This window comes from Myxine glutinosa, chromosome 9, assembly GCF_964187855.1.
Source record: "Myxine glutinosa chromosome 9, kmMyxGlut1.1, whole genome shotgun sequence".
Lineage (NCBI taxonomy): Eukaryota > Metazoa > Chordata > Myxini > Myxiniformes > Myxinidae > Myxine > Myxine glutinosa.
This window is the reverse complement of record NC_136269.1, coordinates 72309789-72324712: the sequence shown is the minus strand read 5'-3', so window position 1 is coordinate 72324712 and position 14924 is coordinate 72309789. Positions and strand designations below refer to the sequence as shown.

The 14924-nt window shown below is 42.5% G+C and overlaps 2 protein-coding genes across 2 annotated transcripts in view; one reads left to right on the top strand and one right to left on the bottom strand.

The window, feature by feature from the left end:
* PSMD1 (proteasome 26S subunit, non-ATPase 1) overlaps positions 1-14924 on the bottom strand; it is a 398075-nt gene that overhangs the window by 101596 nt on the left and 281555 nt on the right. The gene's annotated exons all lie outside the window — the stretch shown is intronic.
* Positions 14297-14924, top strand: part of LOC137435316 (5-hydroxytryptamine receptor 2A) — a 66760-nt gene continuing 66132 nt past the window's right edge. Inside the window, exon 1 of the mRNA XM_078784440.1 lies at positions 14297-14405. The gene's annotated coding sequence lies outside the window, so the exon portion shown is untranslated. The remainder of the gene's footprint in view (positions 14406-14924) is intronic.

The window sequence follows — 14924 nt, the reverse complement described above, 5'->3', positions numbered from 1 at the left end:
TCGTTTAACGCCAACATAGCGCCAACATAGTTTGCAAACGTGAAATAAATGAATACGCTCTCAAATGTGCCATCCGAGGCAGAGTGTGTCCGCCACGTTCGGCACACGCGCTAGTTCGCTGCTCTCTGATTGGTTGAAGCGTTTTTTGGACATATCTCGGTAAGTAATTGTCCGATTAATATGAAACCTTGAAAAGGCACATCCTCGGGTCCCCAGCAATATACCTGGCAAGTTTCAAGTATATCGGACCCGTGGTTGTCGAGAAACAGCGGTCACAGACAAACAAACACACAGACAGACACACACACACACACACACACAGAGATTACTGGAATTATAGATAGATTGTTGGCTTACACTTGTCTTCAATGGTATGACCAAGAGATTGTGCAAAACACTGGCCACAAACATAGCATGCTGATCTGAGAGATTTACTCTGTCCAGAGTTGCCACTATTGCTGGAGTGATCACCTTGATGGGAGCCTTTTTCACCTGTTTGGCAGAAGATGGACTTTGGAGTTTGAATTCATTGTCCCCTGAATCAGGGCTTTCAATCTCAGACTCATCATCATCATCAACCACAGCCGATGTTGATGGAACAGATTGCATTGCTGTTCGAGTCTCAGCAGCATGTTTCTTCTTTCTTTTATGTATCTTCATTCTCAAGCCTGATACGCTTTCTGTTCTCCTTCACTGCCAGAGTGTTGTCCACAGATCCCATACGTGAACTTGAGGGATCCTCACGCGGCATGATAAGGAATGCTTTGTCTTCTTCATTCGTCATTTCTCAAGCGCATCATTTGGTGAGATATCGAAGAGGGATTGAAGATCATCTTTGAACATCTGCTCCTTCACTCTATAGTTTTCGAATATCTAGGTTCTATTTTTCTTTACCAGTTTGTAGGCATCATACAACTTCAAAAGTTGGTGCTCACAGGAATCTACTCTCTGCACTGGAATTCGTGCTTTCTCCCAGTATGCACACACAGCTTGTACACTAAGTTTGGCACTTTCACGAACTGTATGGTGTTCTTGTATGTGATGGTACACCATTTTCTGCAATGTGTGTCCCTTGGTCAGTAGTCCCCCACATATTATTTCCTTTTCAGACTTGCCCAGTAACCAAACTGTGGAAGAGCTGCGAGTTTCTGCCATCTGAAAAAAACAGGATAAATTAAAAATGTTATTTTTTGAGCAACCTCTAAATCAGTTCCAATTGACCTCATATTTGGTTCATATGATCTTTATAAACATAGGAACAACGGCAGCCTTGTGGAGCATGGATTTTTAATAGTATTAAATATTACATATATCTGTGGACCACCCTAATACACACACACACAGCTGAGGCAAACGATATTGGCACCCTTGCACTTTTTTCAAAAAAACACACAATTTTCTCGAAAATAAAGTTGAGATTGACAAAAGTATTTGATCTCCACAGTTCTTTATTTCACTGTTAATATTACAGAACCTTTGTTTTTGATTCAGAACTTAATATATCCTTTTAAATCAGAAAATAAAAAGAAATGGCATTGACAAAATTATTGACACCCGAGATATAATATTTGGTAGCACAGCCTTTGGACAAAATAAATGCAGTCAAACACTTCCTGTAGCCATGAATGAGCTTCCGACACCTCTCTAATGGCAGTTTGGCCCACTCTTCTTGTGCAAACTGCTCCAGTTCTCCCAGATTTGAAGGGTGCCTTCTCCCAACTGCTGTTTTCAGATCTAACCACAGGTGTTCAATGGGATTTAGATCTGGACTCATTGCTGGCCACTTCAGAACAGTCAAGCGTTTTGTCTTGAACGATTCCTGGGTTCTTTTTTAAGTGTGTTAACCCATGACCTTCGATGGACACAGCTTTCTGACAATGGGTACCTTGAATGTGTGCATGGCATCATTAAATCAGGAGATAACATCCACTTTCTGAATAATCCTCTCCAAGAAGTTCTGTCACTCAAGCTTTTGGGTCTCACTATCTGCCATGATCTTTCCTGGGAAAACCACATTTCAAATCTGGCCTCCAAAGCCAGTCGCCGAATGGGCATCCTCCATCGTGCGAAGTCCTTCCTTGGCACACCTGAGCTCCTCACCACATACAAGGCTTTCATCCGCAGCTCAATGGAATACTGTTGCCCCCTCTGGGCGGGTGCTCCTGCCTCACAGCTAGCTCGGCTTCACGCTGTTGAAACCAAAGCTTTGAGAATCATTGGAATCTCCTGCGATGAAGCTAACTCCGAGGGCCTTTCACTCACTCACCGCAGGCAGGTTGGTGGTCTTTCTGTCTTCTACCGACTCCTCTCCAGCCTTGCTCCCCCAGCTCTCTCTGTGCTCTGTCCCACAAATGTTCCGACAGGTCGCACAAGATCTGCCAGCAACCCTCTTGTTTTGCATGTTGTAGAGCATGTATAATCTTGCTGTTTCATGCCAGTACCTCCGTTAAATTTCAACCCTCCTGCGAACTGTGTTCCCCCACTCCCTTCAATCCCACCCCTCCCTCCAGGTCTTTAAAACAGCTGTTAACCACCATCTCTTATCTTCCACCATCCAAAACCTTGATCTTTTATACCCCCGCTAATTCACCCCAGATACACTTTTTTGAAATTCCAACTTCTTTCCTGGAAGTCCTTGCAGTGTCCATATGTTTTATACCTCTACCACCGCCCCCCAAGCAATCTCCCTCCCACAGTTCTCTCGATGTCCCTGCTCTCAAATGTTGTGTTTGTGTCCTTCCCCCTCTCTCCCCATCTTGTCTACCGCTCCCCTTATTTTGTGTTTTATGTGTCGGTTTGACTTTTTGTGTGATTAATGTTCGCTCTTTCACGAGCCTCGATCTTGTATACCAAAAAAAAAAAAAAAAAAACCCACCCCAAAGACCCAAAATATCCTTAAAGGCCCAGATGAAGACCCAAATGGCCCTGAAGACCCAAAACACAATGAAGATCCAAAAGACCCTGAAGACTCAAAATACCCTGAAGACCCAAAAGACACTGAAATGGTCAAAGATGCCTATCCCTCTGAGACGATGTGTGGTGAGGTATGCGGAGCGCGCCGAGTCACACTAGTCTTACTATAATTCACCAAATGTCTGTCTGTCTGTCCATCCATCTGTCTGTCTGTCTGTCTGTTCCCGGGTACTGCAAAAACGGCTAAACCAACCGCAACGAAACTTTGGATGGGTAATCCTGGGACGCCCTGGAGTAAAATAGGCTATATTGTTTTTTCAATTTTCCAGTTTTTCCAAACACGATGGAATAATATTTACCGATATGAACAGTGATGTGGCTTTTATTGAAATTCTACAAATACTGTTTAGATTTTGATGATTTGTGTGTGATATGATTTAACGGATGTTTATATATTTAACGGAATCGTTTAAAATAAAAAAGCCTTCAATTTCTGATATTTTGCCTTTTCATTTGGGCCTCCCAATTGAAGCCCCGCCCATAGGGCAGGTACCGTTGCTAGTAATGTAAATGTACCAACAGCCTCACTTTCTAAAGGCAAGACAAACGATCAAGACAATTGTTTGAATGTAATGTGGCACCTGAGACCAATTCTCAGACGTACACGTTCATGCTAACTGTGGTCCAAACATATTATTGTTGATGCATGCTGGCAGTGAGAAACCTTTATTGCACTTCAGAGATGTAACTTTTCATTTGATGGCAATGGAAAGCTACAGACAGGGCCTTGTCGACATAAAAGGAAAGAGATGATAAAGATGTTCAAGCTGTTCAACCTTCAACACACTTGTATTTTGGCATCCTTGTTCCATTTGATCCGAACTATTGCCGGTGGAGTGCAATCGAATGAATCAGTTTTTGGATACAACCTACCACTACTGTCAGGTATTCATGCAAATACTATGCGCTACATATGTTGGGCAGAATCGTGGCAAATGTGGTACGATCAGACAAACAAGTCTTGCGTCTCCATCACCACTGACCATTCATTTCTCAAAACTCATCTTGTGTATATCTGTCACCAGTTCACACCGAAGCTTTCATCACTGTGAAGGATTTGCAGATGGCTTGAACTCGCTGTGGTCCAAGCAAATGACAGAGGGATTTTCAAGTCTCTGTTGCCGCTTAACACCCTTGAGGTCCCCTTAATATGCATGCAAAGTTTCAAGTTTCTAACAGTCATCTTCTTGGAGCACTGACAACACACCCACAGGCTATTTTATTAGTACCTATAGAATATATATTGTGGAGTCAGGCAGCAAATGCTTTGGCGCAAGTCCTTCACAAACTGGTTAGTCAGTTCTAACATTCAAGTGAAGGCAATTTGTTCTGCGTGCCGGCAATAACTCGCCAACTCTTCATGAAAGACACCATGTGATCTTTAGTGTCCATCAGCTAATGCCAACAGATGAAACACCTGGCTTAATGTCTATCTGAGGGAAGGTACACTTTGTCATGAAATGTCCTGTGTGCAAAACACCAATCCGACAGTTTACAGCCAGGTCTGCAATTGAAACCAGACTAGACAGCTGAAACCTAAGTGCACTATACTATACCTCAGAATCATCCTATTGGACATGCTCTGGTGGAAGTAAATCTAAGAATTTTCCTTCGGGCAAAATAAAACAAGTAAGCTGATTAAATTAACTTATTCAAACTCCGAATCAATATCTCGTATCTCGTCTGTTTTATGCTAAAATCATACTCAAAGTAGTCTTGTGTGACTTATCTCACTCTCTGACATTAACTGCAATGCTAACAATACATTCTTTCAATTCTAACTTGTACATGAGTGAGCTTTTTTATAATGGCTTTTTATTTTAAAGAAAACAATGAGCGAGCTATATTCAAGCTGAATGGCAATTACATTTTTATTTAGCTTCAGATCAATCAAAATAACATACAGTACATATAAAGAGGAAATAGAGGTATATAAGGAAAGCCATAAGGACTAAATGAGAGATCATTTAACAATCAATGCAAAACTGTTCACCCATTTGTTTATTGTTACTAACACCCACATTAAATTGTCAATTGCAGATAATTAAGGGAGAATAAAATAAGATGAGATTAATATAAAAAACAACCTTCTGACACTTTTTCAGCAGGTGGAGAATATGGGTAGAGAAACCCTGAGATTCACTTCAAGGCAAAATTAACCAATGCGTAACATTGCTGCAAGATACGTCACATGATTATTAAAGTCATGATAGCTGTGTATTTAAACAAAAATGTAGAAATTGGGCTTTGGTGCTTCTTCCTATCATAAATTAGCAGATGAGTTTTAATTCAATTGGATGGAAAGGCCATAGAACAATAACAACTCGATAATGAACGGAAGAAATGCTAACAACAATTCTGCGACAGTTGTGTTTGTAGCACCGCCTTATTTTTTGTGTAAAATTTTTGTGATAAAATTGTGTAAAATCAAGAAAAAAAAATTATGTGTAAAATTTTGCTAAGACTGTTCTGAGTTGTGCTGTGCCACAAGAAATTCAAAAAAATAGTTTACTGTTAGAAGTATACTTTTAAAAATATGCAATGCTTTCTTAGGGTGTTGTCATGTTTTTTTTGACTGTTTAGTGCAAATGTAGTGCATAAATTGCTCTAATGTATGACTTGTACAGTTATTGTAGGTCATGTTTTGTGTGTTTCAATTTAGAAATGCCCCCAAAGAAAGAAGTTCCATGTTGATGAGGACATTAAAAATCGAATTGCTTGTCTTCGTCACATGGGCAAGACGTGTTCTGAAATCCTCAAGCTCCTGAAGAACAACATCAATATTTCTCTGCCTACCATAAAGAGAATAGGTCTACAGTTCCAGAAAACTGGTTCTACTGCAAGGAAGAAGGGATCTGGCAGGCCTAGAACCATTACAGGTAAAGATGACAGGTGACTGAAATTCTTAGTTCTCCAAGAAAGAAAGAAAGAAAAGCATGCGGAAACTGCCAGGGGAATTCAGAACTGCTGAAAACAAGACTGTTTTAGTCAGGTTCACGGTTTTTTCGTTCAAAATTTTGGTAGATTAGCAAAACTATACATTTCTGGAATAATCAGAGCATGAGGAATCCAAAAATTAATGTTTGCATTTACATAGACACCTTTGCGAAAATGACCCTCAGGACAGTGATGAAGATCTGTAAAAGCATATTCCTGAACGGTGTAGACCTAGTAGATCCTGTGTATAGGACTTATAGTTCAATCTGATACTAACAAGGCTGCTTTCTTGCTTTATAAACCCATACATATAACTTCAAAGGACTTGCAATATCATGTATTATGTAATACAGTTATATCACAAATATACACAAAGAATTAAGTTAAGCACCCCCCCCGTTTTTTTACAACCTCGCACATTACAAGTTTGTTGTCGTCAAAACAGTGTAATATACCCATGATATTGCTATATTTTCTGGAGAAGTGATATTATGGTCACATAAAAACATAACAATCATGCCGTTTTCAATATTTTATTCTGAATAATTTAAGGTGAAAATTTTTGGGAATTTTAGGCATATTTGCACCTCAATTTAAGTATGGAGCTATAGGTCCATCACGGACAGTGTGGATGACGTTTATGTTTTCTAACGTACAGTCATTGTTCTGAGAAGACCTCTAGCGATCTTTGCGTCAATAACGTGTGTAGGACCCACGTGATCGGATCACTGACTCAACCCTACGTCTCATAGACCCTGTAAGCCGTCGTATGCGTTGCTGTGGCAGGTTGTTCCATTCCCGATGTAATGCACGTTCCAATTCATCCAGATTGGCTATTGGAGGGACCATCTTCGCAATTTGTCGTCCCAACATGTCCCAAACGTGCTCGAGGGGGTTCAGGTCAGGACTGTACGCAGGCCAGGGGATGGTTGTCACAGCACCTTGCTCCAGCAAGGCTCGGACGCGTCTCGCACGGTGAGGCCTGGCGTTGTCATCCATGAAGATGGGTCTGCTGGCGAGGGTGTGGTCATCGAAGTGCGGGATTACGGTGGTATTCAGGATTTCCTCGGCATATCGCTCTCCGTTGAGGTTACCTCGCACAGTTATCAGGTCCAACTTACAGTCATGGGAGAAGCATCCCCAGACCATAATCGAGCCACCACCAAAGGGTACCGTTGGTTGAATGTTTTTAGGTGCATACGCGGTGTTTTTGTGGCTCCACACCCGAACACGCCCATCTGTCACGTACAGCAAGAACCGGCTTTCATCCGACCAATGAACTCGCCTCCAAGACCGGATGTTCCATCCACGTCGCGCTAGGCACCATGCCAAACGCTCCCTCTGATGTCGTTCGAGTAGCCTTGGACGCTTGATCACTCGTCTTGACCTTAAACCGGCCGATTTCAGGCGGTTCCTCACGGTACGGTGACATAGCCTTCTGTTGGGCAGCCAGTTGTCCTTCAGGAAATGGCTCGAGGCGAAGGGATATCGTCGCACCAGTCTCAAAAGCGCTCTATCTTGGCGGACTGTTGTCACGCGAGGTCTTCCAGACCTTGGGCGGTCCTTCACCGCATCCGTTTCCTGGTGTTTCTGCACCAACCGACTGATCACCGAATGGTGGTAACCAAACGTTCGAGCTACAGCTTTTCTGGACATTCCGGACTCGATCATGCCTATTATCCGCCATCGTTCTCCGTCCGACAACCGTCTACGAGCCACCATTACGAGAAAATGACCATGTAACCCCCACACGAGCTCAGGCGTGACTTGCAATAACCCGTGATGATAGTGCATTTACAGAAAATCACGACCACGTGGATGATAACACGTGCTGCACAAGCGATGGGCGTCACAGATGAGTGCACTCATCTGCATTTCATCAATGGATAATTGCTAATGTCATACCAATCATTATTTGATCTCACATACCTTAGAATATATGCCAATGTATACATATACACAAAGAATATATATTAGGGGGTGCTTACCTTAATTCGTTGTGTAGGGGTGCTTAACTTAATTCTTTGTGTATATAAAGACAATGGTTTTCAATTACCTTTGTTTGTTGCTTTTCTATAATCCTGAGCACTATTTTGAGGCCTTTATTGGATTCCTTAACCCAGAAAACATAGGATTAGCATATTTAATTAAGTTTCTAGGTTGACTAGAAGCCGAGATCGCGCAAAATATGTATTTTATGGCGGCCATTTTGAAAATCCAAAATGGCGGCCATGCAGGTGTCTGTGCAAATGGCAACATTGATTTTCGGATTCTCCATGCTCTGATGATTCCAAAAATGTACAGGTTTGCTAATCTCCCAAAATTTTTAACGAAATTATATTTGTTAACAAAGTGAACCGGACTCTTCATCACTGTCCTGAGTGTCATTTTCGCAAAGGTGTCTATGCAAATGCAAACATTAATTTTTGGATTCCTCATGCTCTGAGTATTCCAGAAATGTATAGTTTTGCTAATCTATCAAAATTTTGAACGAAATTATATTTGTTAACATAGTGAACCTGACTATTTACAGAAAGATCATCACAAGAAGGTTGTCGGATGCTGGTTTTGCCTCAAGAATATGTGCTAAGCCTCTATTATCCAAGAAAAACACAGGACAGATTGCACTTTTTGGCCGAATATGGGAACTGTGATTCAGACTGGTTTCAGAGAGTTCCATGGAATGATGAATCAAGATTTCAGATTTGCAGTGATGCCCCAGAATGTTGCCTTCATCAGATCTGGTGAGAGATTCAACTCCGAGTGCATTCCAACAACTGTGAACAATGGAGGAGGTGGAATCATTGTCTGCGGTACATTTTCGTCTGTTGGTGTTGGTGAAAGGATAAGGTGTGAACAGTCAATTACTGCCAAGAAATACCAGAGAATACTAGAAGGATTACTTCCCAGCCTACAAAAGTTATTTCCTGGAGAGAAAAGCAACGAACTCATTTTTCAACAAGATAATGCCCCTGCCCATACTGAAAAAGCCACCAAAAAGTGGTTGGAGAAAAAGTTCTGAAACTTGAGGTCTGGCCTGGTCAGACTCCCAATTTGAACCCCATAGATAATCTTTGGGCCCATATTCAGCACAAACTTATTGGAAGGAAATTTGCAAATTCTGATAAACTTTGGGAAGCTGTCAAACATGAATGGGACAATATTGACATTTCTCGGTGCAATCTCCAGCGATGAAGCCAACTCCGAGGGCCTTTTACTCACTCACCGCAGGCAGGTTGTAGTCTTTCTGTCTTCTACCGACTCTTCCCCGGCCGAGCTCCCCCAGCACTGTCGGTGATCTGTCCCCTAAATATTCCTGCAGGTCGCACAAGATCTGCCAGCAACCCTCTTCTGGTGAAACTGCCAAAATCAAGACTCTCTGCTCACCTTCACTCTTTCATTCCTCTTTTCTCCCGCCCCTGGAACAAACTCCCTCACTCTCTTCAATCCCACTCTTCCCTCCAGATCTTTAAAATAGCTGTTCACCACGATCCCCCATCCAAAACCTTGATCTTTTCTACCCCCGTTAATTCACCTCAGATCCACTTTTTTGAAATACCGACTTCTTTCCTGGAAGTCCTAGCAGTGTCCATGTGATTTATACCTCTCCCCACCCCCTCCCCCTTCCCATGCCTCCACCCCCCAAGCCCCCTCCCTCCCACAGATCTCCCCATGTCCCTGTTCTCTACTGTTGTACTTGTGTGCTTCCCTCTCACTCTCCCCGTCTTGTCTCCCACTCCCTTTATTATATATTTTAGGTGTCCGTTTGTTATTATTGTGATTAATGTTAGCTCTTACATGAGCCTAGATCTTGTATACAAAAAACAAAAAAAGCTTTGTGGAAGTTTCAGTAAAAGACTGGATTATTTGAAGAGAGCTAAGGGACAAGCTATTCCATACGGATTTGTACAGTTATTACTGCATGTTCTGGTGTTTTTTTTAATGTATGGTAAAATAGTTATGAAAAAAAATCTTTAAAAGAGATTTGGCTCATTTTCTTGCCCCGGAGTGTGCATACATGCATACATACATTCATATATAATACATACTACTAAAATATGCAATTTGGGATCTGTCTGTCTGTCTGTCTGACGATTTTTGACCGCGATACATTCGGTTGTTACTTATTCAATCTATATATATATAAAACACAGTTTGTGTGTGTGTGTGTGTGTGTGTGTGTGTGTGTGTAATGTTACCGATAGACTCCTAAACGGAGAGGCTTACGTGCTTGATATTTGACATAGACATGGCCATTGAGCCTGGGACGAACATGGCCGAACTCAAAATATATGACGATCCATATTTTTTATTCATATTTACCTCAGCGCATTTCAGCGAAGTACCCGCTAATTTCAGCCGGTTCCAGAGCAGCTCGCTGATTCGCTCAGAGCGATCACGTGATGTTCCATCCCGTCACACGTCACACGTTTTTTCACCTTTTATGCGATCGTGTTTTGTATCGATTTTGTGCGATATGAATTAAATGTCTTTGAAACAGCTGTGAAACGTCTTTCCACAACCCTTCTGTAACCGATTGGAGCAGTTTATTGCCGCACAAAACGAGATCCGCGAAGCGAGTTGGTCGAGTCGTGCTGACCAAGATGGCGACACGGCGGCTTTACTTTTCACGGAGTATGAGCGTTCTATATATTTTCAATTCAGTGCGCCCGTGATTTGTGGCATAGACATGACCATTGGGCCTTCACGGTGTAATTTGTGCGAGGCTTTTGTCCGAGTGAGCTTGAGTCGAGAGGGCGAATGTACGGGTTGGGAATGTACGGGTCGCCCTTCCCCCGCCCGGCAACGCCGGTACTGGAGGACGTCACAGGATCGGTGAGTCTCCAAAATCCGCTTCGTGCTGTTGCGAATATGCAGGACTATGTCCGATTGTTGTGCTGCTCTCCGACCATGAGAACTGCAACGTCATTGTTGACTGGCCATCCCCTTCCCTCCCCCTTCCCCCTCCGTCCCCCCTTCCCTTCCCCCTCCACCCTACCCCTCCCCTTCTCCCCTCCCCCTCCATTTTCCCCCTCCCCCTCCCTTTCCCCCTCCCTTTTCCCCCTACCCCTCCCTTTCCCCCTCCCCCTCCCTCTCCCCCCTCCATTTTCCCCCTCCCCCTCCCTTTCCCCCTCCCCCTCCCCCTCCCCCCACCCTACCCCCCTCCCTTTTCCCCCTCCCCTCCCCCCACCCTACCCCCCTCCCTTTTCCCCCTCCCCTCCCCCCTCTTCTCCCCCCCCCCCCCCCGTTCCCCTCCCACCCCTCCCCCCCTCACCCTCCCATCCCTCACCCTCCCATCCCTCACCCTCCTCCCTCCCCCCCCTCCCACCCCTCACCCTCCCCATCCCCCCCTCTTCTCCCCTCTCCCCTCCCCACCCGGCAATGCCGGGTACTTCTGCTAGTCTCAACTAAATTTGACAGGACTAAAGGTCTCACAATGAAGGTTGTAACAAATTAATTCCTCCCCCCCCCCCAAGGGGGTTTTCTTCGCCAATGGGGTTGTGTGTTGAGGTGTATATCCACGGTAAGATAGCTCTAATAGTGGCGTTTTTCCAAGGCCACTTTTAATAACAAGCATAACAACAACACTAAATATAATAGCATAGTATTAATGCTATTACAAAACAATATTAACTAGAAAGCATCTGAAAATGCAAAGATGTGGCAATGTGAAATCGGGTGAAACTTTTAATAACAAGCGTAACAACAACACTAAATATAATAGCATAGTATTAATGCTATTACAAAACAATATTAACTAGAAAGCATCTGAAAATGAAAAGCCCGTCTGCTTCCGTTTGTATTCAGACATATTAATCTTCTTCCATATGCTCAAAATGACGAAAATAGTTTTTAAAAAATACAAAATTAAAATTGATGATCTTATGCAGCCTTGACCTTTGAGCTTTAGATCTAAAACAATAATCAGCTTCTAGCTTTTGATTGGTGAACCAATTCTATGACCCGATATGCAAATTCTTTAAATTTCAGGTCAATCGGGTGAAAATTGATGATTTTATGCAACCTTTACCATTGACCTTTTCAATCTAAAAAAACAATCACCTCCTAATTCTGTGACGCGATAATCGAATTCTTTAAATTTCAGGTCAATCGGGTAAAAAATTGGAGATTTTACACAACCGTGACCTTTTGATCTAAAAAAAACAAAACACAATCAGCTTCTAGCTTTTGATTGGTGAACCAAATCAGTGACCCAATATGCAAAATGTTAAAATTTCAGGGCAATCGGGTGAAAATTGACGATTTTATGTGACGCTGACCTTTTACCTTTTGACAAAATTATTAATTAGCCTCTCCATATTCTCATGATAAAGCTTTTTTGAAAATTTGATGACAAAACTCAAATGGTAAATTGAAATTCCAGGTCCATTGGATGCAAAATGGATTCTTTTATGTAATGCTAACCTTTGACCTTTTGTTTGGGGTTTGTATGAATTTTTGTCAGATTTGGAAAAATCTTGATATATCCCAATGGTGGGACTCACCTTTGTTTTAAATCATCACCACAGTTCAGAAGGAGGACCGAACCTTCTGAGGAAGGAGAATAACAATTAATGCAAACTGTTACCAACATCTTTGGCAACTGGATGTCGATTTTACATTCCAAAACGTGTGTGGGTATAACTTTGAGTATACGTTACAGGTTAACATTTCTTCAACTGGAATTATTCTTGTTTGGTACATTTTATCAACCAATAAGAGAAAACCGATATTGTTGGATGCTCACGCTCAGACTATAACCACACCTCCCCACTACTCTCAAACCCAAACAAACCTTGCTCTCCTTCATTTGGTCATTTCACTCCCTCTGCTGGATTGCGAACCACATACCTACCTTTTTCTCTCCGATGCACAGGTACAATTAAAAGTATAGGGAACCCTGCCAAAAGTTATTGTGGTACATTTCAGCATGGTTCAGCCACCCTTGAGCCTTGCGATGCTTTTCTTTTTCCAGGTTGTGCAGTATTTGTGGTTGGTTTATATAGAACCTCAAGGCTATGAGGATACCTTCAAAAGTGTAAGAAGAAGAAATTGGTGGAATTATCCTCCACACCTGCTTCCCCCACAACCCCCGGGAAATTCTACAGGTGTACAAACATGGTTAAATATCCTTCTTAACATGGATCATATCTCCAATATAATCGACAAAGGCAGATACAGTACCACTCTTTAAAGACTTTAACACATTAAAATGAACAAGGAATGGTAACACATTCTGAACAAACTTTGACATCAATCAGCAATGGCCGGGTGGAGAGTCAGCATACCGCCGATGGAAGGTAACCCGCCATCAACAGATGTGGCAACATTTGCACCATGTTTACAGCAATATTTAAGCAGTTACTTTAGCACATGACGCAAACCAAATTTACATCCCAAGTGATTCTGCAGTCATGATCTCCACTTTCATAACCAATTTGTTTGCTTTCTTCATCATCCAATGGAGAAACACTCGATGAGCTGTCGAAGGATTTTGATTTCATTCACCGTTTTAAGAAACCTTCCCTTTTAACAAAAGATAAATTAGAATTATGATATCAAGTACACGGCACACAGTCAGACTTGTCATGCCTGAAACTGGCTGTGCCATAATGAACCTGATAGAGAGTCGAAATGGTCTCTCCCTGACAAATGACAGACGGATTGGGGATTCAGACAAAAACGAACATCAACTATGACAAATCAATTTGCCCATTCATTCTTGGTACTGATCAACATTCCAAACCATATTCTCAAAAATGATAAAAGGCCTACAGTAGAGCTAGTGCACTAATCACGTGCAGGACAAATATATCAGTAGACAGTACACTTTTGCACTAATTAAGAGGACATGAGTAGACAACGGACAAATACCCATAGCATATTGGATAGTAACATGGGTTCCCAGCATCATGGCGATGGATTCAGATACGAGCGCTAAAAGGCCAACCCAATCATTTCCTCCTTCTCAAACCCTACACATCTATCATTTTGCAACAGCACGTTTGTTTACCTTGGTTATTTAATGCTTCATTTGTCGATTCAAGAGTTAGCAAAACAAGAACATGATCTTGGCAAGCACTTCGAAGTTCCTTGCTTCCCCGGCTACTCGGCTCCCCTGCTCTCTTCTTTATAGCCAAGAACAGATTCTTCATCACCACAACGTATTTTTGTTTCACGAGCTAACTCAATGGGTTGTTCACTCTGCTGTGCTCGGCCTATTCTCAGTTTCATCACATTCACCAATAGAATCACAGCCTTATTCCTCTTCTTCATCACCATTATCGGAGTCAACGGTGTGCGAGTGAACGGCCCAGCGAGTGCGGGGCTTCAGAATGCGACGGCATTCGGTGCGCATGTGGGAGGCTGGCAGAAGGGAGGGTTTAGACGAAGGGTGGCAAGTGTAGCACTCAGGGTGCTGCCTTTTGGTGAAAAGCGGGAAAAGGAAAACGCCACGACGGAGAGCAGAGCACTGCTTGATTAACGTCCCACCGGTAAGCGACCGGTAAGCGACGTGTGTACCATCTTTGGATTTATTTGTTGTGACAAAATGGATATTCTTGTAAATGCAGTGTCAAATGCTTGCTCACTGTATAATGTGCTTAATGACTATCATCCAAAATGAGGCGACAAATAACTTGGCGCAATTGTAAGAGCAAGCATGTTAATCAAATGAGGAGGCAGCATGTAATTCAATATATAAAATAAAAAAGTGATGATGAACAGGAAGTGTGATATTAGCTCTAAGAGTCTAAGTAAATAAGGGGTCCTGAAATTATTTCAAGTGCTTGATCTCTCGAGTCTAGACACCTCTCCTGGTGAGAAATTGATAGTAGAATCTAAATCTGAACCTCAACTGTTCCAAGAACATCAACGTTCTCCTCCAGTGTGGAGAAAAGTTGAACCCAGTGCAGCTCATAACCCTGTGCATCATTGAGAGACAGAGCAAATTACCATCTACACAGCAGCCAAGGAAGCTGTGCCGGCAATAAGGGACACTGCCAAAACAAAAC